This window comes from Rosa chinensis, chromosome 2 (assembly GCF_002994745.2).
Source record: "Rosa chinensis cultivar Old Blush chromosome 2, RchiOBHm-V2, whole genome shotgun sequence".
Taxonomy (NCBI): Eukaryota; Viridiplantae; Streptophyta; class Magnoliopsida; order Rosales; family Rosaceae; genus Rosa; species Rosa chinensis.
The window spans coordinates 52,361,391-52,384,023 of NC_037089.1; positions in this window are offsets into that span (position 1 = coordinate 52,361,391).

Below are 22,633 nucleotides of genomic sequence, written 5' to 3' on the forward strand. Positions count from 1 at the left end.
TCACGTGCAGCCATGTAGGTGGAGCAGCCCATCTTTTGAATGATTAATTAGTCAATTAATCAACTAATTAAGCAGTCAATTAATCAACTAATTAAGCTGCACTTCTTCTTTTCTAATTTTCCTTCTTTCCTTTTTTTTCTTTTCTTTTCTCTCTCATCTTTTCAACAACCACAAAATATTTTCGCAAAGCACTGACATGGATAATTAGATTTTACATCTTCATCGAAGTTGACCAATGTTGATTTTTTTTCGTCTTTTTGTCGGAAACTCCAATTTTCTCCAATTTTGGCGACATTTTATCTTGTTTCCACACCTCTGCTTATTTACTACAAAAAATAAAAATAGATTAATTACATAATAATTGACTTGAGGATTAACTTATTTATAGTGTTTTAGATACAATTACATGCATAGAAATGCGTGTAATCACACCCCCACACTTGAACTTTGCTTGTCCTCAAGCAAACTAAATGAAATCTAATCCAAAAATCTACTAATTCACAAACATAAAAATAGTGTAGTATTAGCCTTTCCAACCATAACCCTCGGAGAACTAATTATGTATATGACCATGAAGTAGATGTAAGCACAACATAAGATTTTTGAATTTGTGAGGCAATTAAAAAGCACATGTAATAGATGCTCAAGTATATGCATGTGTTGACCACGTGTCAAATCAGTCCACCATAATCAAATAGGCACGTAGAAGACCTGACATAACCCACTAAACTCACATAGGTTCACTAAATATTACCGCTAAAGTTTTAGGGGTTATATGTGTTTCACTCAAAAGCAATTTCACAACATGCACCGCCATATGCTTGCTCTTCAATCTCATCTCGGCTTGGTAGCCCACAACATTCAAGATCAAGATGTCTTTTATTTGGTTGTAATGGGGCTAAGGGCAAGTGGCTATAAGAAATGAAGGATAGGAAAATATAAAGCCCATGGAAGCCCGTGAAGCAACTCTCTCTTGTAGAGATATATGACTTTTGCTTTCGAATGCTAAGTCACTCACGTTAATCCCAATGTACAACCCGCTAACTAAACTATGCTATAAACAAAAATAATACTAGCTAATTTTTTTTTTTCAATCACTTTTGTCTTTGAACTGTTTTTTTTTAATTTTCACCACTTCTTCTTTTTTTTTTTTTCTTTTTTTGGAACTCTTTCGAAACTTTCTTTTCTATACAAAATCACTCACCTCCACACTTATTCTTTTGTAACCTCACACTTTTGACTTTTTCTTTCTTTTGAAGCACTCAAACATAAAGTCATTCTCTCGAATCGCTTCACCAACTACCATGGAAGGGTAGGATAAAAGTGTATAGGATAGGTAGGAATTTGTGGTGCAAATGAACAAAAAGGCTAAATATATACATAGGCTCAAAGTGGCAATCTAGTGGTAAATATCTTTGGGCATATGCTTCTTTGGCCATGGTGGTATATAGTCCTAATGTCTCAATCCTTTATATCATGTCGCAAGCTAAAAATAGCCTCGAGAGGTCTCAAGCAAGTTCTAGATACGCAATGTCATGAAATTGTACACACATGAAAGAATAAGTGAATGAACGATGCATACACTATAGATATAGGCACAAAAGCTCACAAATAAGGCATGCAAGTTAATCGAATAATCTATATGCTTCTCTAACTATGATGAACGAACCTAACATAGGCTATGTGCACTCATATAATCAAGCATAGATCACATATACACTCAATCACAAAACAAATTCAAAGTCCTAGATCATGCTTAATCTATCCACAATCATAACAAGTTAAGTCCATGGCTCGTCATTGGGGTTGGAAAAAGGCATTAACCACTAATATATAATTACAAAAAGCTAATCTAAAAAAAAATAATTCCGTTTTTTTTTTTCATAGGCGCCCGAGCCCTCATCCCCACACTTAAAACCAACATTGTCCTCAATGTTGTAAAGTGAGCTCGAAAGCTAAATCCGTGTTGGATTTAGGCATGAGAGTGAAGTCCGAGCGAAAGCACAAAAATTAACATGAAAATAAAAAACTAAATGCGGAGTAAAGTTACGGAAAACCCCCTTTGTCGACCCTCCATTGCTCACGATCCTTGGAGAAGACTAATATGAGACACCAACCTCAAGACACAAGGCCTTGACTTCCTTTACGTATACTCCATAATAGCTCTAGGTGCTCATGAAAAGATCAACTCCATTGAGAAATACATGTGTCCAAAGAGCAATGCGTCACAAATAGGTCACCAAAGAATAAGGACAAAGATCCTCCATTGAAATCATAGGCTTGGTCACCTCCAATACACCTCACAACATCCCTGTAATGACCTCCATTGAAGAATTGAAGTGCAAGAAGTCCAACCACCCCGAGTGAACACAAACTAGTGAGTGCATAAAACTTCCTGCAATGACCTTTCTATCTTCAAATGCCCATATCTCATACTGAGAAAGTGATAATCAGGTGAGGTCACTTGAAATGGAAAGTAGACTCAGAGAGCTTTCTATCCATATAAAGTTATCCACCTATCTCCAATTGAAATGAAAATTAAAGCTGGTCAAACTTGCCAATCTGTCATGAAGTTTTCTGCTGATCCTTAGTCACCAAAACTGTAATATCTGAAGCTCCATAGGTGCAAAGAGGGTGAGACTAACTGGATACGAAAGTAGACTCATGAATATATATGAAGGTAAAATTTCACTGAAATATCATATCTGAATCAAACATCGTTGGCCTCCAAACTCACTGATCTGTTCTGCAGTTTCTGCTGTGCCCTGTTTCTGACCTCTGTTACTTGGAACACTATATCTGAAGCTAAGAAGGTTCAAATCAAAAACTGTTTCTTCTTCATATAGAGGACATGAGAAAATACATCTCTGAAAATTTTTAGCTCCAAATTGCTTAGGATGTAGAAGGTGTAACTTCCCAAAGTCACTCTACAGTAGCTGCCTCTGTTATAAACTTCATGCATTGACCATTAAATAAATAGAACTCCAGTTACTTAAAGTGGTTCAAATTTTGGCATAAGATAGTAGACATATAGACAAATAGCTCCAAAAAATTTCAGCTCAAAATAGCATGTAGAATGGAAGCTATAGTCACCCAAATTCAACTGAATTTTCAGGACAGAAACTGCTCACTACCAAATTAATTCTCCTTCACATTTCCAACGCCGGACACCCCCAATCCTCCCAAAAATTACTCAAAATCTTTATTCACAACAAAAATAAACTAAGAAATAAAAACTACCGATGATGTGCTAGGGTTGCCTCCCTAGCAAGCGTTTTGTTTAAGGACTTCATTGCCAGTCCATATAGAACATAATCTTGTCAAGGTGGATACTTCTCAAGTACGACCACCCTATTGTTTGGGGATAAGGGACTCCTTGATGTATCATAGAGACAAGACCAAGAACTATCCATGAATGTTCCAATTGGTTCCCGAAAATGAAGCTTCTTAATCTTCCTCTTCTTCATAATTGTTCTTATAGGAGCCAACCTTGACTTCTCCTTCTCAAGCGGTGTAGAAATGATGCTCATAGGAACAATAGGTGGTAGAACCTCTTGAGAGTGATGGGAAAGGGTGAGTGCAAGTGCTCCATTTCTTTTCCAATCCATCACCTCATTGTAGAAACATTGGCCACTTAATGATGGATTGGGAGGTAAAAGTACCTTGATCCCAATCCTCTCATTAAAAACATAAGTGCTCAATGTTCTACTCTCCACCTTGGGAAGCTCATGAAGGATCACTTTGGATGTGGGAGGAGAGAAAGTCTTTAGCTCTTCAATTTCTTCATCATCACAAGCTAGTGAAAGACTCTCTTCCTCCATGGGAATATCGGCCTCAATGAATAAGGGATTATGGTGTATCACTTCAAGCTCCGCATCCTCCTCAATGAACAAGGGATTATGGTGTATAACTTCAAATTCCGCATCCTCCTCACTAGACAAGTCATCCTCCCCTTCGGAATCATCTTCAAGTATCTCCCCTTCATTTGGAAGCTTAGATTTCCAATATTGTACCCATTCCTCCAAAGTGTAGTCTCTCACCCCACTTGCATTGAAACTTTCATAACCAAGCTCAATTTCTTGTACATCAACATCACTATCATCATTTTCATCTTGCATAAAGGATTCTTGCTCAAGATGCTCTATATACACTTCTTCTCTTGAAATAGGCTCCACTTGGTCAAAGAAAGATTCATGCTCATACATGGTGAAGGGTGGCTCTTGTGCAAGACTAGTCTCAAGTTGCTCATTGGTATGTATAAGTATTTCTTGAGAAGCTTGCAATCGAGCTTGGGACGCTTGCAATTGAGCTAGCAATTCTTCAAGAGAAGGCTTCCTAGACTCATACGCTTGCTTATGAGGATATCCTTTGGACACCATGGTTTGTTGTGAAATCCTAACTTGAGAGCCTTGTAAAAGATCTCTGGAGGCTTGCAATTGAGCTAGTAGTCCTTCAACGAATTCCTTCCTAGGCTCATAAGCTTCATCTTGTGGATATGCGTCGGGTACAAATGTCTCTTGATACATGTCCATCTTGTACTCACACTCTTGCATAAAATTTGGGCATTCAAATCTCAAAGAGCACTCAAAAGATGAATGCCACAGAGAATTACACAAAGCACAAGTTTCATTGCAAGAAGACACAGAACCGATCGCATGAGAATTCCACACTTGATGATCTCCACCATAGAAACTTTCTTGCTCATATCCCCTTGTGTCTTCCCATCCATAGCTCCATTGATCCATAACTCAATATGATAAGAAATATGCACCTATATATGAGTTCCCAAAAGTAAGATTAGTAACAAAAAAAAAAAATTAGAAATTATAAAATTAAAGAGTACGCAAACAAAATAAACAACCAATTTTTTATTTATTTATTTTTTTTAATAACAAAGAAACAAAAATATGCTAAAGTGACATAAATAACCGATTCACCAAGGGATTAAGGCTATTAAACCCTAATCCTCGGCAACATCGCCATTGACTTGGATACACGTACGCAAGCGTACGTATCATCGTCAAGATAGGGAAATATTATGCCCAAAGTTTATCGTACCACGGGGATTAGTGGCTAACCCACAATCCTTGGGTGATCGGAACTAAAGTCACTAAGCAAATAAAGGAAATAAAACAAATAAAATAAAATAAAATAAAATAAAACTAATCTAAGGCACCAAGCCTTAGCAATGCTCGGCTTTGATTTTCACCAAAACCTAATCAAAACTAAGAGCCTAGTGGTGGATATGCACAAATGAGTGGAATAGTTCAATGTTTGTGAGTTGATTCTAACATAACAAAAAGTAATGAAATGTAAAGCAACTAATAAAAATGCACAGAAATTAATAAAGTGTAAACAATATAAATGGGAATGTCAGGTGCTAGGGAGGATCCTTCACCAAATCTCATGTGTCGGAAGCTAATCTAATGTAGATGCATATTTCCTATTTTGGCAGTAGCCGTATCCAAGGCGGTTCAAGGCTCAAGGACCGAAATTCCCTTTCTTGGTATTCCTACTCCGGTTCAAGGGTCGTAGGAACTCACTTGGCATGAATTAGAGCCGGTTCAAGGGTCACTAATTCACATCCAGAGGCGTAGAGATCGAAGAATTAGACTACTAAGTGACCCGCCCGCGCAATCACGCAACGAGTGTAAATCACCATACTTATAACCCCTCGAATACGAAATTGAAGGTTTCTAGCTTAGGAATTAGAGGGGGTCAAGCCCCTAACTCCGTCCTAGACATGCTCAAAATACACACCCTAGAGTTGACTAGGCTCCTAGACATGCATTTTAACCCAACAAAAATAGATATAAGCATCCATCATATGAAAATTGTATCATTACATTAAATTAAACATCTTTTACACAAAATTTAGATTAGGGACACAACCCTAACCCCTAACAAGAAAATTACTCACAACCCATAATTATAGACATCAAATCTACAAAATTCAAATAGTAAAGAGTAGAGAAGTGTAAGAGAAAACAAGTATAGTCACAAATAGCTAAAAAGCTAACATGACTAGCCTTGAATTACAACTCCCACAAAATACCCAAATATTAAATCTTGTAGATAGAGGAGAAATCTCCTTGATAGATCCTTGAAGCTTTGTTTGAGTAATCCTTCAAATATAAAAATAAACTAGAAAGAAAAGCTTTGTTTTGGTACCGAGGTGCGCGGCGCTGTGTGTTGAAGGAAAAGAATCTCCTCTAGGGTGAGGACGTGAGGTATATATATATAGAGAAGGTCTTACGTACGGCACCCGCACCACGTGGCAGTGGGGCAAGCCAATCAGATCCCAAGCAGGGGGGGGTATTTTGGGTATTGCATATTAAAAATCAAGGACAGTTTCGAAAAAGATGGAAAAATTTGAGAGTTTTGATTGGAGGGCCGCACGGCCCCACCACGTGGCAGCCCCTACCCAAGACTTTTTGATATATATATATAGGGAAAAATTCACCAACGGTGTCTGGACACTTGGAGGACTTTCAAAATGATACCTGAACTTACAAAGTTATCAATGTGATACCTGGACTCATTTTTTCGTATCAACATCGTACCTATGACCAATTTCCGTAACGGCTCCGTGACGGAAATTGGCCGTAGGTATCACATTGATACGAAAAAATGAGTCCAGGTATCACATTGATAACTTTGTAAGTTCAGGTATCATTCTGAAAGTCCCTAAGTGTCCAGACACCGTTGGTGAATTTTTCCCAATTTTGCACGTGAGTCACTTAATGAAGACAAAATGACCGATTTTCCCTCAAATTCTTTCTTTCTTTTCTTTTCTTTTTTTCTTTATTCTTCTTCCTTTCTTTCTTTCTTTCTTCATCTTCTTTTCTGGTTTCTTCTTCCCCTGATTTGAATCATCAAGATTCAAATCATCTTGCTCGTCCTATTCCCACCGCCGCTGCGTCTCAATTCACCTTCATGCACCACAGATGTTTCTGGTTCCCCCAACTTCAAATCCTATAGCAAATTGAAATTGTGGATTGAGGCTTCACCGTTCACTCCGAGTTCATCCCCGCCGCCGCCGCCAATGACTTGACCACCACCACTCTCGTTCTCTCCTCTGACCCCCTTTTATACACCATTGATCAGAAACTCAGACCCCGCCAGCCCTGCACTCTCAAATCACAGCTCCAATCACACCCCTCCATCCTCTCCTTCTTCCCGACATGCAACACCATCTCCACACCATCCTCACCTGCAACTTCATCGATTTAGCTGACAACTTCGGCCTCTAACCTAACTTCGATCAGAGGCAATTTTCGGCAGACAAAGATTAACAACTTCGGCCTCAACACCATCCTCACCTGCAGAAAATTCGAGCTGTTCTTATTCACCAGCTTCACCACTCCGCTGCTACCCACCATTGTGCCTCGCCGATTAGTAAACAAAGGACTCGGAGCATCCACCATCGAGAAATTGAGGCTCACGTTCTGCGTGTCCTGCGCGGCCAATAGACGACCTTGCTAGGCTGGTCGTATCCAAGCCGGTCCTGCATGTCGTAGAATTGAATGGCGGTGTGGGCGACGAGCCTGATACTGTGATCCCTGGGGCCTTTGGTGGTGCAAACCTTGCTGTGGCTGTCCTTCCGGGCGGTGGTCCTTAGAATGTGGCCTTGAGCCTCCACGATTTCGCTAGCGGTGGAGGAAGAAGCAGTCCTTATCCCCAAACCTAATCGAGAAGCAGCGGAGGATGACGTTGTTGTGCGGTGGTGGAGGTTGTTGTGGTCAAGTCATTGGCGACGGTGGCGGGGATGAACTCGGAGTGTGCGGTGAAGCCTCAATGCACAATTTCAATTTGCTATAGGATTTGAAGTTAGGGGAACCAGAAACATCTGTGGTGCATGAAGGTGGATTGAGACACAGCGGAGGTGGGAATCGGACGAGCAAGATGATTTGAATCTTGATGATTCAAATCAGGGGAATAAGAAACCAGAAAAGAAGAAGAAGAAAGAAAGAAAGAAAGAAAGAAAGAAGAATAAAGAAAAAAAGAAAAGAAAAGAAAGAAAGAATTTGAGGGTAAAACGGTCATTTTGTCTTCATTAAGTGACTCACGTGCAAAATTGGGAAAAATTCACCAACGGTGTTTGGACACTTAGGGACTTTCAGAATGATACCTGAACTTACAAAGTTATCAATGTGATACCTGGACTCATTTTTTCATATCAATGTGATACCTACGGCCAATTTCCGTCACGGAGCCGTTACGGAAATTGGTCATAGGTACGACATTGATGCGAAAAAATAAGTCCAGGTATCACATTGATAACTTTGTAAGTTCAGGTATCATTCTGAAAGTCCCTTAAGTGTCCAGACACCGTTGGTGAATTTTTCCCATATATATATATATATATATATATATATATATATATATGGCTGGGATCATATTTGTGGCAGGGAGAGAACGGAAAGATGATAAGAAGTAGTTGAGGTGGCAGCATATGAGTGGCCAAAGAGAGAAAATAAATTAAATGAGAATTGAAAGAGGAACACGTCACCTGCAGCCATGTAGGTGGAGCAGCCAATCTTTTGAATGATTAATTAGTCAATTAATCAACTAATTATGCAGTCAATTAATCAACTAATTAAGCTGCACTTCTTCTTTTCTAATTTTCCTTCTTTCCTTTTTTTTTCTTTTCTTTTCTCTCTCATCTTTTCAACAACCACAAAATATTTTCGCAAAGCACTGACATGGGTAATTAGATTTCACATCTTCATCGAAGTTGACCAATGTTGATTTTTTTTTTGTCTTTTTGTCGGAAACTCTATTTTACTCCAATTTTGGCGACATTTTATCTTGGTTCCACACCTCTGCTTATTTACTACAAAAAATAAAAATAGATTAATTACATAATAATTGACTTGAGGATTAACTTATTTATAGTGTTTTAGATATAATTACATGCATAGAAATGCCTGTAATCATGCGTCTTTGTAAATTTTCATATTTTTTTTGGGTTGTTTTGGTTAGGTTTTTAGTTTGTTTTTCGACAGATGTTCAGTAGGAGCTGCAGTCACGTTTTTATGACTCTTGTTGAAGCATTTAGTTTAACTTAATCCTCTGTGGGAGCCCCTTATTTTCTTACACTACAATCGACATATTTGCAAGAGAAAAAGGAAAATCGATCAATAGCTTTAAATTTAGCTATCATACTTTTTACTGGTACACTCTTTTGTGAAGGATTCAGTGGTGAACATTGTCCATGACTTTTTACTAATATTACGCCTTTATCCAGAACTAATCACAGTAATTATATTATAAGGGAGAATATATAGTCACTTTGGTCACTCAACTATGACTCATTTGACACTTTGGTCACTCAAGTTTCAAATATATCACTTTAGTCACTCAAGTATTACACTGTTATTCACAAAAGTCACTTTGTTGTAAGAAAAAAAATGCCCCTTGGGTGACTTTTGTGAATGACAGTGTAATACTTGAGTGACCAAAGTGATATATTTGAAACTTGAGTGACCAAAGTGTCGAATGAGTCATAGTTGAGTGACCATTTGTGGAATTTTCCCTATATTATATTAAAACAAAATGAAGAAGGTTTAGTGTTGAATGAATAGTGAGATGTCCATTTTGCCCCTGATTTTTTTGGCTTTTTACCTACTTGTCCCTGACACTCGTGCATCTCATGTGGCACCAAGTGGTTTCGACGTGTGTGTTTTTTTTGTTTTTTTTCCACTGCTCCGTTATTCCCCGACAGTGAGAGCTAGAGAGCAGGCGGGAGAGAAAAAAGAGAGAGGGGGTATCAGAGTAAGACCACTTGCTTAAAAAGATACTATCATTCTAGAGTATCGGTGTAACCCAGCTACAGTCAGGCGATCTAAGTCCGTCTAATTTTACTATGAATAATCTGTTTCTTAGACCAACCACAGAGATACAGAAATTGAATCACAAATTTACGTCTCTCTTTAGCCCGCAAATTGAACCTTAGGTAATTTCTATCAAATTCAACACAACATATCCCAATATTTTGATTTTTTTTATCTTTCAACTTTGTTCCCTGAATCACGAATTTGATGTTTGCAATCTAATTGTAAAAATTATTCAAAGGGCTAAATACTGTTTACCACCCTGTGGTATGGACCTCACATCAATTCAGTCCCTCGACTTTCAATTTCATCAAAAACACCCCTGCGGTATTATTTTCTCGTCCAAGAAGTCCTTCTGACTCAATTCAGTCAATTTCAGCCGTTAACTGCTGACCTGACATTTCCAACTCATCAATAGTGGGGTCCACATGCATGTGAAATTCCCAGACTGACCCTGGGCAACAGAATATGGAAAAATCCAAAATTAATTTCAGTTTTGAGGTTGAGGAGATTCAAACCCCTCCCAAAGCATATGCAAATGAATGGCCCAACCACCAGACCACTTGCATAGTTTTGGTATCTTGCAAACAAAAATAGTATATATCTACATAATAGTGTTTTTAAAAAAAAAAAAAAATATAAACACTTTGTGATATAATCGTCCGCCGTGAAATGAGCAAATGCCGACTTGGCGTTGGGTCTGGTCTTTCTCTTCACCTTCTTCTTCGGCTTCGAATTGGTCCTCATCCAACTCTCCGGCCTCCTCTTCTGACTCTTCGTCGTCTTCATGAGAGTGTAAGAACTGAAATGGGGTTCCGGTTCCGGGTCCGGGGCTGTAGAGGGCTGGATTCTTTGGGGAAGTGGAACTAGAACTTGAAGGACTGGAGCCGCTCCAGCATGGAAGGAAATTTGGGGAGCTTGGGCTGTTCGACCTCCTAGGCGTGTGGGAAAGCAAAATGGGTCTCGGATTCAGGGGATTTTTCATAATTCGTGGTCTGTTCCGGAGATCTGTAGGCGTAGAAGTTGATGGATTTAAACCGCTGCAAAACAAAGGGAGATCTCGCCAAGCCTTGTTGGTGGTGGTGGTGGTGGGGGTGGTTGTCTTGGTCGTGGGGCTTTTGGGTGCCGAGGCTGGAAGCAATGAAGATGGTGCCAATCATGAGCTGGAGGAGGAGGAAGAGGACAGTTGGGGTTAACCAGCTGTTCATGGAGGCCCAAATTGAGGGTAGGGGGAGGATGAAGATTCCTCAAACATGGCTTTTGGGATTGGTTACAGTGGAGGAGAGAGGTGGGTGGAGATGACAAAGTGTTCATATTTAAAAAAAAAAAAAAACACTATTATGTAGATATATACTATTTTTGTTTGCAATATACCAAAACTATGCAAGTGGTCTGGTGGTTGGGCCATTCATTTGCATATGCTTTGGGAGGGGTTCAAATCTCCTCAACCTCAAAACTGGAATTAATTTTGGAATTTTCCATATTCTGTTGCCCAGGGTCAGTTTGGAAATTTCACATGCGTGTGGATCGCACTATTGATGAGTTGGAAATGCCAGGTCAGCAGTTAACGGCTGAAATTGACTGAATTGAGTCAGAAGGACTTCTTGGACGAGAAAATAATACCGCAGGGGTGTTTTTGATGAAATTGAAAGTCGAGAGACTGAATTGATGCGAGGTCCATACCACAGGGTGGTAAACAGTATTTAGCCCTTATTTAAATTTCACCTTTCGAGAGTAAGAACTGTCTGACCCTGAAAAAAGAAAGAAATGGTGAGCAAGGACATGGTAGTGGAAGCTGAGGTTGAGACTGGGGCGGAGCTGGCCCTTTCCGATACTGATGTGAACTAGGACATATTTGTTTTCTGTGCCCCTCTCACCATTTTGTTTTCATTTTCTTTACATGCTTTGAATAAAGATGATTGCTTTAGGCCTGTTTGGGTTTTCTATTGAGGAAACTAATGATTTGTGTTTGCATATGTGGTCCCAATTAACCATTAGAGTTAAGGCAAGAAGTTTTTGATATTTGTATGATTGTGTTACTCTATATGGTGTTTTGGATAAAAATTCAGTCTTGGGCTAGAACTACTCAACTTGTTTGATTATCGTGAGATCCCAAATTTCGAAGTTTGTCGAATTTTATTTTTGAGGTTGGAAGTGAAAAGTAGAGGTCGTCACGAGTTCGCAATATTTTTCAGTGAATTTTTCAGAATCCTGAGCTCCTTATTTATTTATTTATTTATTTATTTTGTGTATGGAACCTTTAATTCGACAGCTTAATAACCTTACTCAGACTGCTAATCCACAAGTTGGCATTCTACACTCACCTTTAGGCTTCCGGATTTCTAATCTTGTATTTGCAGATGATATATTGACATATTGTCTTAGTTTTCAAGCTACTAGTACGACAGCTAGGAATATTCATCTGACCCTTAATATGCTTTCTACATCTTTAGGTCAGCAAATTAATTTCCACAAATCTACTTGTTATTTCTCTTCCAATGTTCATCGTGTTATTAAAGATGATATTTGTGCATTGTTGGAAATTCCTCATAAGGCTACCATTGGAAAATATCTTGGCATCCAGAACATTGTATTCTGGAAGGATCCTGTTAATGCTTCGAAATTGCTTCTTCGTATACAAACGCTTTCCAAAGGAGATAAACTCAACCTTATTTAAAGCTAATCTTACTGGTCTTCCTAACCATGTCCTATCTTGTTTCTAGTGTCCTGCTACAGTTACTAATAAACTTGACGCTAAATGCCGCAAGTTCTTTTAGGGCTCTTCTACTACCCATCCTCCTATTGCTCGGTCCTAGGTATGTTCCCATAAAAACAAAGGTGGCTTGGAGTTAGACAGACCTCCACCTTTAATCGTGCAACTTTAGCTAAATTGGGTTGGAAAGTCTTAACTGAACCTACTAACTGGCGGGTTCGTATTTTTAAACAAAAATACTTTCATCGAGACTCTTTCTTTACTGTTCATAAAAATGCTACTCAATCTCATGCTTGGAAATGTATAATTGATTCTCGACCTTTATTGCTTCAAGGAATACAATGGTTAGTTGGCACTGGCCATCAAATTAATTTTTGGACTTTTAATTGGTGTTATCCTTTTCCTCTGTACAATTTGGTTTCTGATCATCCTAAACCTCTACTAGATTTAAATCTTACTATTGCTGAAGTTATTCATAATGGTGCTTGGAATCTAAATTTGGTTCAAGACCTTTGGAAAGCAGACACTCGCAAATTCATTGCTTCTATTCCTCTTCCTCTATCTAATAGACCAATGAATTTGTTTAGGTCGGGTATGGTCAATTCACAATTAAATCTGCCTCTCATCACCAGTAGGCCCATCTGGCTTCCCATTCTCGATCAAAGATTTTATCCTGCATGTGGAAACTAAAACTTCCACCGTTAAACTATTCAGTTGGCTTCTTATATGTGAACGTTTAAAGACTAGAGATCGAATCCATCTGACATCCCTGCTCACTGGCGGATCCAGGATTTAAAACTGGGGACGGCTTGAATATTTTTTTTTTCATTGAAGTGATAGGAAAATTCAGCGCAGTGTCAGTATTTAACTATACTATATCATATATATACTTTATTGAGATGCAAAAATAAGAACCCATCCAAAACTACTATTTAATCGATTACCAAAAAGATTTTTTTTGGAATTATGTTTTTATTAAATAAAATAAATGAGAGATTGAGAAAAGAACTTAATCAAAACTACCGCCTGTAGGTTGGCTCAAAGCCAACATTGGTGGTGCTTTCGATCTTGCATCACACAGAGGGGGGGATGGGAGTGGTTGTCTGGGATGCAACTCGACAGATTGTTGCAGGAGCTTGTGTGCATGTGGATATGGTGCTAGCTCCTTTTTGGTGGAAGCTTATGTCGGTCACCTAGCCTGTCAGTTGGTGGAGCAATTTCATTTGGCTCCGGTTGTTTTCGAATCCGATTATCTGCAACTTGTCCAAGCAGTACAATCTAAGGGCGTGGACAAGTCGGAGTTGGTAGAGTGGTAGATGATATCTCCTATTCTCTTTCCTCCTTGCATAGCTGTTATTTCACCCATGTTTATAGAGAAGCTAATAAACTAGCTCATACTCTGGCTAAATGTGCTTTAGGCACTGGTTTGCTTCTTTCCTGGAGTGGGTCTGTCCCTCCAATATTAGAGGCACTCCTCGCCAACTATTGTAACTTCTTTGGTTCATTAATATCGTCTATCATCCCAAGTTAAAAAAAAAAGAAGCCAAAATAGAAGTAAATTTTTTCGTATTGACTAAAAAGAGAAAAAAGGTTGAAAATATTATTATAATGAAAGTAGTATGTACTGCCACACTCATAAGGGTCTTCAGAAATAGCTATAAACACACTCACTTTTTAGGACTACATCCAAATAAATAAAAAACTAATAATTCTGAATAAAAAAAGGTAAAACAAAGTTTCTGTTTCTTTGCAACCTATTCACTAAAAAAAAAAAGGACCTAACATCTAAGAAAAGAATGCAAGCCCAAAGATAAAAGAAAAAAGACAAACCTAAAGGCCAAATAGATTCAAATCCACACACAAGAAAGGCCTTAAAGACCAAATAGATCCAAAGCTACACACAAAAGAGGTCCAATGTCTAACTTCGAGCCCAATATGCATTAAGGGGAGAAAGGAAAAAAACATTTAGAAGAAAATAGGAAGTAAAGAAAAGAAAAGACTAAAGACCAAATAGATCCAAAGCCACACAGAAGAGAGGTCCAATGTTCAACTTAGAGCCCAGTATGCATTGGGAGAGAAAAAAAAAACATTTAGAAGAAATCAAGAAAACAGGAAGTAAAAAAAAGAAAGGACTAAAGGATTGCTAGTAATTAAAAGAAAAAAAAATACTAAAAGATTGCTATTGATGTAATTTGGACTCCAAATCCGCAAAATTTTCCTTGCACTAATTTTACAACCTTTACCAAAGACTAAGCAATCATATGCAAAAGTTAGAAACTCTTAGATCATGAGGGGCAGAAAGGATTCCAACAATATATATATATTTTTTTAAGGAAGCGAGATAAGAGCAAACTCAGTACCCTTACCCGAATTTATTAATAATCAGAATAAAAAGACACATAGAAAGGGGGGCTAGACCAAAACCTCGCCAAGAGAACAAGAGTTGGAAGTACAAAATTGAAAAGTATAGATGATAAGCCTCAAGGACTTGGAAGTACATAAAATTAAGCAAGGTGAAAAAACACATAAGAACCGAAGACACACAATTTGAATTGATATCTAAACCTATATTGAACAATAGAGGAGTGGTCACTACAATATAAACTTGAAAATAAACCTGGAACCAACCTCCACTAAATAGAACCCTCATTTGCAGCACCATAGTTGGCAAGCTTATTTGCTAAGGAGTTATCCTCTCTATAGATATGTGAAACACGAAAATTTATAGAAAAAGTGAAATGAATGCAGTTAAGCTAAGCAATATGTAACCTCCAAGGGATTAGAGTTGGTAAGTTGAAATAATTAACTACAAGATCGAGTAGAGTCTGTCTCGAGCCAAATATATATGAGTCCAATTTCTTACCCAGGCATGCAAAGCTACAATAACTGTAAGGACATCAACCTCAATCGCACTAGAAACAACCATTTTATGTGCAAAGGCACCCTAAAAAGCACCTTCTGAATCTCTAAAAAATCCCCCCAAACCCAACTGTATTGGGATCACAAAAAGATCCATAAGCTTTTACTTTCACCCAAGTGAACCAACGTAGAGGAGGAGGCTTATTTTGAAAAATATATTATTGAAATTGCTCATAAAAGTTTCCATGCAAAGAATGAAAATAAAGGGAAAAAATGATTTGCTTGATGAATTCCTCACCATTAAGGAGAACAGAAAAAGAAATTGAAGATATTCATTCCATAACAAGAGAAGTCGATTTCTCACATAAACCAAATTTCTATAAAACAACCCTAATAAACTTGAGATACCAAAGTGTCAAATGACATAAAGTTGATAATAATGATAATGGAGTTATAATCTATCAACATAAAAAACCCTAAGCACTGTCTAAACCTCCTCTAGTGCGACACCGACAAAGCCGTGTTCTCCGGCACCTATTCTCCTCCACCATCTTCAAGGCAGTGTCCTAGTATGGAATTGTAGAGGAATTGTTAACCTGGAAACTCAAAGCGCACTCATTAATCTTGTGCAATCACGAAAGCCCACAGTTATCTTTCTGGCAGAAACCCTAGCAAAAAAGGACTTGATCAACTCCATCACTACCCGGTTAGGTTTCAAGGATAGTATTTGCTTCCCACACGAAGAGGGGTCGCAGGGACTTGCACTGTTATGGAATGAAGATACGCATGTCAATCTGCGCTCGTCTTCTCCAAACCATATTGACGCTGAAATTGGAAAGCCTGGAACTGACCTTTGGCGTTTCACAGGCATTTACGGGGTTGCTGCAAGAACGGGCAGAGACCAAACCCGGAGTTTAATCGAAAACCTAGCCTCTCAACATTGCAACTTGCCATGGTTGAGGGCAAGAGATTTTAACTAAATTATGTCACTTTTGATAAGTCTGGATGCCCACCTAGGGCAGCTGCTGCAATGGCAAAATTTCAACAAACCATGTCATCTTGTGGCTTCATTGATATGATTTTTGTTAGGAGTAGATTTACCTGGTCAAACAAGTTTACCAAGGAGTGTTTAGATAGAGGCATCCAAACAACACAGTGGAGAAGCCAATTCCCATTCAGTAGGGTAATTACCTTAAGCCCTAGCGATTCTCATCACTGCTCATTACTGGTTGAAGTGAGTGCTGAAAGGCTTCCAAATAGGAGGAGATGAAAGATATTCTGTTTTGAAGAGATATGGCATGGCAGGGAGGAATATAGTAATATTATATATAAAGCAGGAATTGGCTCAATCGACCATTAGAAATGCTCTCAGGCAGTTGGGACACAAAATAAAATGTGCAGGAAGTAGGTTAATGCAATGGCATCATACTGATTTTGATGAACAAAAGGTTGACATGAGAGTTATTCAAGAAAAGCTCAATGATATTATGCGGCAGCCTTACTCTCATGAGCATTATGAAATGCAACGAGAACTACATATTAAATGTAGTCAGTTGCTTGCTCAACAGGAGAAATATTAGAGGCAACGTACGCTTTAGAGCATTATGGTTGCGTGATGGAGATCATAATTCTGCCTTCTTTCATAGAAGAGCAAGTAATAGAAAGAGCAAAAACTCAATTCGGGGTATGTTGGATGAGGAAGGTGTATGGCAGATTGATCTCACTGAAATTCAGCGCTTACTAATGCTGTATTTTAAGCATATATTCACAACTGAAGGCACTGATGAATGAGGAACTCATGGAACCGTACTCGGATGAAAAAATAAAGACGGTTTTGTTCCAAATGCACCCTTTTAAAAGCCCGAGTCTAGATGGTATGTCTCCTTTCTTTTTTCAAAAATATTGGGATGTTGTGTGCCAAGATGTTTGTATTTCTGTTAGAAACCTACTTGAAAAGGGCGAGGTGTGGACAGAGTCCAGCTTCACACATTTATGCTTGATACCAAGAATGCAAGACCCTAAGGATGCAACGCATTTTCGGCCAATTGCACTGTGCAATGTTATTTGCAGAATTAGCTCCAAAGTGGTAGCAAACAGGCTACAATTGTGGCTGTTATAAATAATTTCCCCATTACAAAGTGCTTATGTTCTGGGTAGACTTGTTTCTGACAATACTTTAGTGTCAACTGAGGTTGCTCTCTTTATTCATCAACTGCGGCAACAAGAAACGAGTTTTTTCTCCTTGAAGCTAGACATCAGTAAAGCTTATAATAGGTTGGAATGAAGCTTTTTACTTGCCATGCTTGCTAAACATGGTTTTGCTTCTCCATAGATTCAAATGATTATGAATTGTGTTGTTTCGGTCAGATACTCAATTCTTGTGCAAGGTGAACCAACCCCTCTTATTGTACCTACTAGAGGCATCAGGCAGGGTGACCCTTTATCACCATATATGTTTATTCTCTGTGCTGAGGGCTTATCTGCATTGATCTCCAAAGCTATGAATATGAATGCTATTGCTGGTCTCACTATGTGCCCATAGGCTCCAACTCTTCATCATTTTTTTTTTTTGCGGATGACAGTTTCTTGTTTGGAACAGCTACAGAGGAGGAATGTTAATTATCAGTACAAAAGGATCCTTGATGTTTATGAGAAAGTTTCTGGACAAAAAGTTAATTTTCAGAAGAGTAGTGTAGTTTTTAGCAATAATGTTAAACAAGACAAGCAAGCGAGTTTGGTAGCTATTTTAGGAGTCAAATGTACAAAGGAGCATGATAAATTCTTGGGGCTTCCATTGTGTGTTGGCAGGTCAAAAACTGTAAAGTTTAATTACATCAAGGAGAAGTTAACCAAAAAGCTTATCAGCTGGAAGTCAAAAATCCTCAGCTCTGTAGGTAAAGAAATTCTTATTAAAGCTATGCTCAAACAGTGCCTCTATATGCCATGAATTGTTATCTATTACCCAAGAGTTTATGTGATGACATCCATCAATTATGTGCATCCTTTTTTTGGGGTGATACTGTTGAAAAAAAAAAAATTTCATTAGAGAAGTTCGGAAAAGTTATGCCTCACAAAATATGAAGGTGGAATGGGTTTCAAAAATACTTATGCTTACAATCTAGCGATGCTTGCAAAGCAAGGATGGAGGCTTATTTCCAATCCTGAGTTTCTAATTGCTAGACTGAACAAAGCTAACTATCACCCAGACTACTCATTTTAGGAAGCTGAGTTGAGTGATGCACCTTCGTTCTCTTGGAGGAGCATACTAAGTGGAAGACCGGTTCTAAAGGCAGGTGTTCAATGGCGTATTGGAGATGGTACACAAGTAAATATATGGAGGGATAAATGGATTCCTCAATGTCAACAGTTTCAGATTCAGAGACCTGCAAATACCAATTTTGAATTGGTTGCAGATTTGATTGACACAAGCAATAGAACTTGGATACCACCTGTAGTGCGCAACTTATTTCCTCCTATTATTGCTAAAAGAATACTATGCATTCCACTAAGCAGACGCACTATGGCAGACAAACTCTTTTGGAGCTTGGAAAAGAAAGGTTTTTACTCTGTTAAATCCGATTATTGGATAGCTAGAGAAAGTGTAATTTCTAACACACTTGCTTCTACTTCCAATGGAGATCCATTTAAAGAACTGTGGAAATGATTATGGAGAGCAAAAGTGCATGGGAAGGTTCAAATATGCATTTGGAGAGCTTGCAATGACTTATTGCCTACCAGAGTGAAGCTGCTTACCAAAGGATATAGGTGACACTGACCGCATTCTCTGCCCTCACAATTACGAAGACAATGCTCATGTATTTTGTAAGTGCCCTACTGCTGCCACTATTCTTTCATCTTCTCCTTTTAATTTGGATGGGAGTTTGTCACCTAATATCAACTTCAAGGAGTGGATGCTTGATCATGCTTTGCATCTCAAACAAGACATGTTTGAGTAGCTATTGATGGTCCTATGGGCCATATGGAAGAATAGAAATAACAAGTTGTGGAATGATTTTAGTCAAACTGCTAATGATATATGTGAGCTCCCTTGCTTGGTTAAAAGAATTCAAGGCAGCAAGGCAACCTGTAAAGCAGCAAGTTGTGCACAGTAAGCAGCGTTAGCAACCAGCAGTTGGAAACCAATGGAAACTGAATGTTGATGGAAGTTTTCTACCACAACAAACAAATGGAGGAGTTGGTGGAATTCTCAGAGATGGGGTAGGGTAGTTCCGTGCTGCTTTTGTCATACCAGTGTACCAGGTTGCTTCAGCAAAGCAAGTTGAGTTAAGGGCCATCAAGGAAGGCCTCAATATGCTTCAGCAAAGCAAGTTGAGTTAAGGGCCTTGAAGCTACTCATGATATTGTCAATGTCCATCATGAGTGCCTCATGGATGATATTAAAATGGGCATGAGTACCATCAGAAATGTGGTAGTTTGTCATGCTCCAAGATCTTGTAATGGGGTAGCACATCGTTTAGCTGGTATAGCTTTTGAAGCTAGCAATAGTTCCTTTTGGGTGAATAATACTCCAGATTGTATTCTGGATGTATTACAATTTGATTGTAACCAACTCAATTGAGTTCATTCTATAAAAGTTCTTTATTTGATTCAAAAATAAAACAACCCTAATATAATTCTAATCTAAAAAATCATAATCCTTTTCTAAATCCTACTTAACTGTCATAAGTCCTAGCTTTGTACTCTTCTTATTGAAGTTAGAAAAGAGCTCATGAGCAATAAAAATATTATCAACGCTACTACAAAAATTGAATCAGACGACGCATCATAGTTTTCTGTGATCTGATTGATTTTTTTTTTGGACGTCGTTTTTATAAAATCCGTTGTCTGATATGGAACTATGAACTAGTTCAGAAGACGTTTAAGGATAAAACTGTTGTATGACCCTAAAAAAATTGAGCGGCAAGTTTTCCACCATGTTTGTGGTGCCAAACCCCATCTCAAACCCAAAATTTTCTCCCAACATGTATTAATCATATGACGAGAAATAATAAAACTGTGGTCTGATTAATATGTTTGGCAGAAAGGAAGGAGATTTCCCACCATCATTTTTCTCTAACTCCCCAACGAGGGAAGTGAAATTGATAAAAGATAAATTCCAATTTTAAATAGCTGCATTCAGACCACATTTTTATAAAATTTTGTTGTGTGAGTCGTTGTCTAAATTGGTAGAGCTTGTCCAAAATGATATAACCGGGCTTGAAATCCCAACACTTGAGTTAAAAAAATAACAAAAAACCCAAAGCTCATTCCTCACTTTCTCAACAGCGCCTCACTCTCTCTTGACATAGACCCAAAGCCAAAACCCAAAGCTTGTCACTCTCGACAACGTCTCCCCAAAATCAAAACTTCACTCTCCCAAACCCTCACTCTTCTCTCGGGCTTCACTTTCAAACCAAAACTAGTCTCTCTAACCAATTGTCGGGCTTCACTCTTCGCTTGACATCATCATGGCAGAGGCTGTACTCCCTCACCATCTCCGGAACCAGCCCCTGAAGGCCATCAATGACCATAATCCAAGAGGTCGTCATCCTCTCCATCGATCTGAAGGCATACCCGGCAACCGCTACTACACCGCCACGTTCCATCCCCACGACCACATCATGGGCTCCCCTCCGGCGGTCACTTGACCCATGGTTACTACACCTCCGGAGGGAAGAAGATCTCGCCCACTTCGATCTACTTCGAGAGTCTGCCCTATGAGGTGATTCCTCCACTGGGTCATTGACTACGACAAGCTGGGGGAGAAGGCCTTGGATTTCAGGCCAAGATTGACACCTAGGTTTTGTGAGATATTTCAAATCAGAGTAATTAAATTGGAGAATCGATGAGTAACTAAAAGAAGAAGAATTTCTAGATTCAAGCACAAAGTGGTGGTGGATCCGAAATAAGCCGACAAGACGGGGAAGGTTTTGGAGCATGCTAGTGGCCTCAGCTTTGAAGAGCTTTACAGGTTTTTCAATCTCTGGCCACCAGCATGATGATATAGAGGACGAGGATGAGAGCTTGGCTCAATTCCTCAAAAACAGAGGTGCTTTTCGAGGTCTCCAACTAGGTATCTACTTCATCTTTCTCTCAATTTTTGATTTCCCCTAATCTGTTCAGTTTGAAAATCCGATCTTTAGTGTTTAGTTTTCTTCAATTCGTCTTGAATTTCCGTTTTGGATTTTGTGGAGATTGATTGATTTCAGGGAGGTTGTGATCGGAATCTACGGAAATGGGGTTAATTTCGGGGATTCTGTGCACAATTAAAAGAGATCCATATGTGTGTATGGTTGTTGAAACCAGTTATTTAAGTGATACTGGCCTATAAGAAAACTGTTTTCTTTTGTAGCGTGATGAAGAGGACAAGGTGGATCTTGGTAGAATCTACCCGGTTGAGTTCAAGGAGTACTATGTCCAAATGGAAGCTGCCAAAAGAAGCCAAGCACCTCTTTTGTCACAGGTATTTGGAGTTTCTTAAGCCTTATATTATTTCCTATATGCATAAAGTTGTCTTTCTGTGTGAGGCTACTATTCCATCATGATGGAAAGAACAATTAAAGATCATGTTCTGTTTGAATGGCTTGCAAAATTTGTGATTTTGCTACCCTTTGTTTTACGTAGAGTTGGCCAAAGAGAGGAATCTAGTTTTCCATTAACTTTTGGTCTTGTATATACAACTTGCATTATAAATTTTATTTAAATAGCTTCTTTATCTTGTTGGAGGAAACATGCTTCTAGATTCATATTATAGTAAATTATACTTGTAGACTATCTCGTTGCAGAAGACTTTTCTAACAAAAGAATTAGACTATATGAATTGGAAGGTTGTAATGACAAACAATACTCCATTGCAGATTGTTTAATTGGCTTTATGATAGTGCTCTATTAGAACAAATGGGCATGTGCTGGCATCAATTTGATCCTCATATTTACTTTTCCTTCCCCATTTTGCTACAGGGATAAAGAAGAAAATTGGAGCATTGCAATTAGAAGTATGCCAGAAGCTTCCAGTAGACACTCTTACTTAGTTAACAATTTTTTAGTTTAATTGTCTTTAGATTGAATATATTTTACTGTCCTGTTAGGAAGTTGCTGAGATAAAGAGAACTGCTAAAACAGGAAATGAGGTATGTTCTGTGTTGTATTCGATTATTATCATCAGTCCAAGAATACTCAATGACCGCAAATTGCATTTTGTCATACATAGATGATTTGTATATGG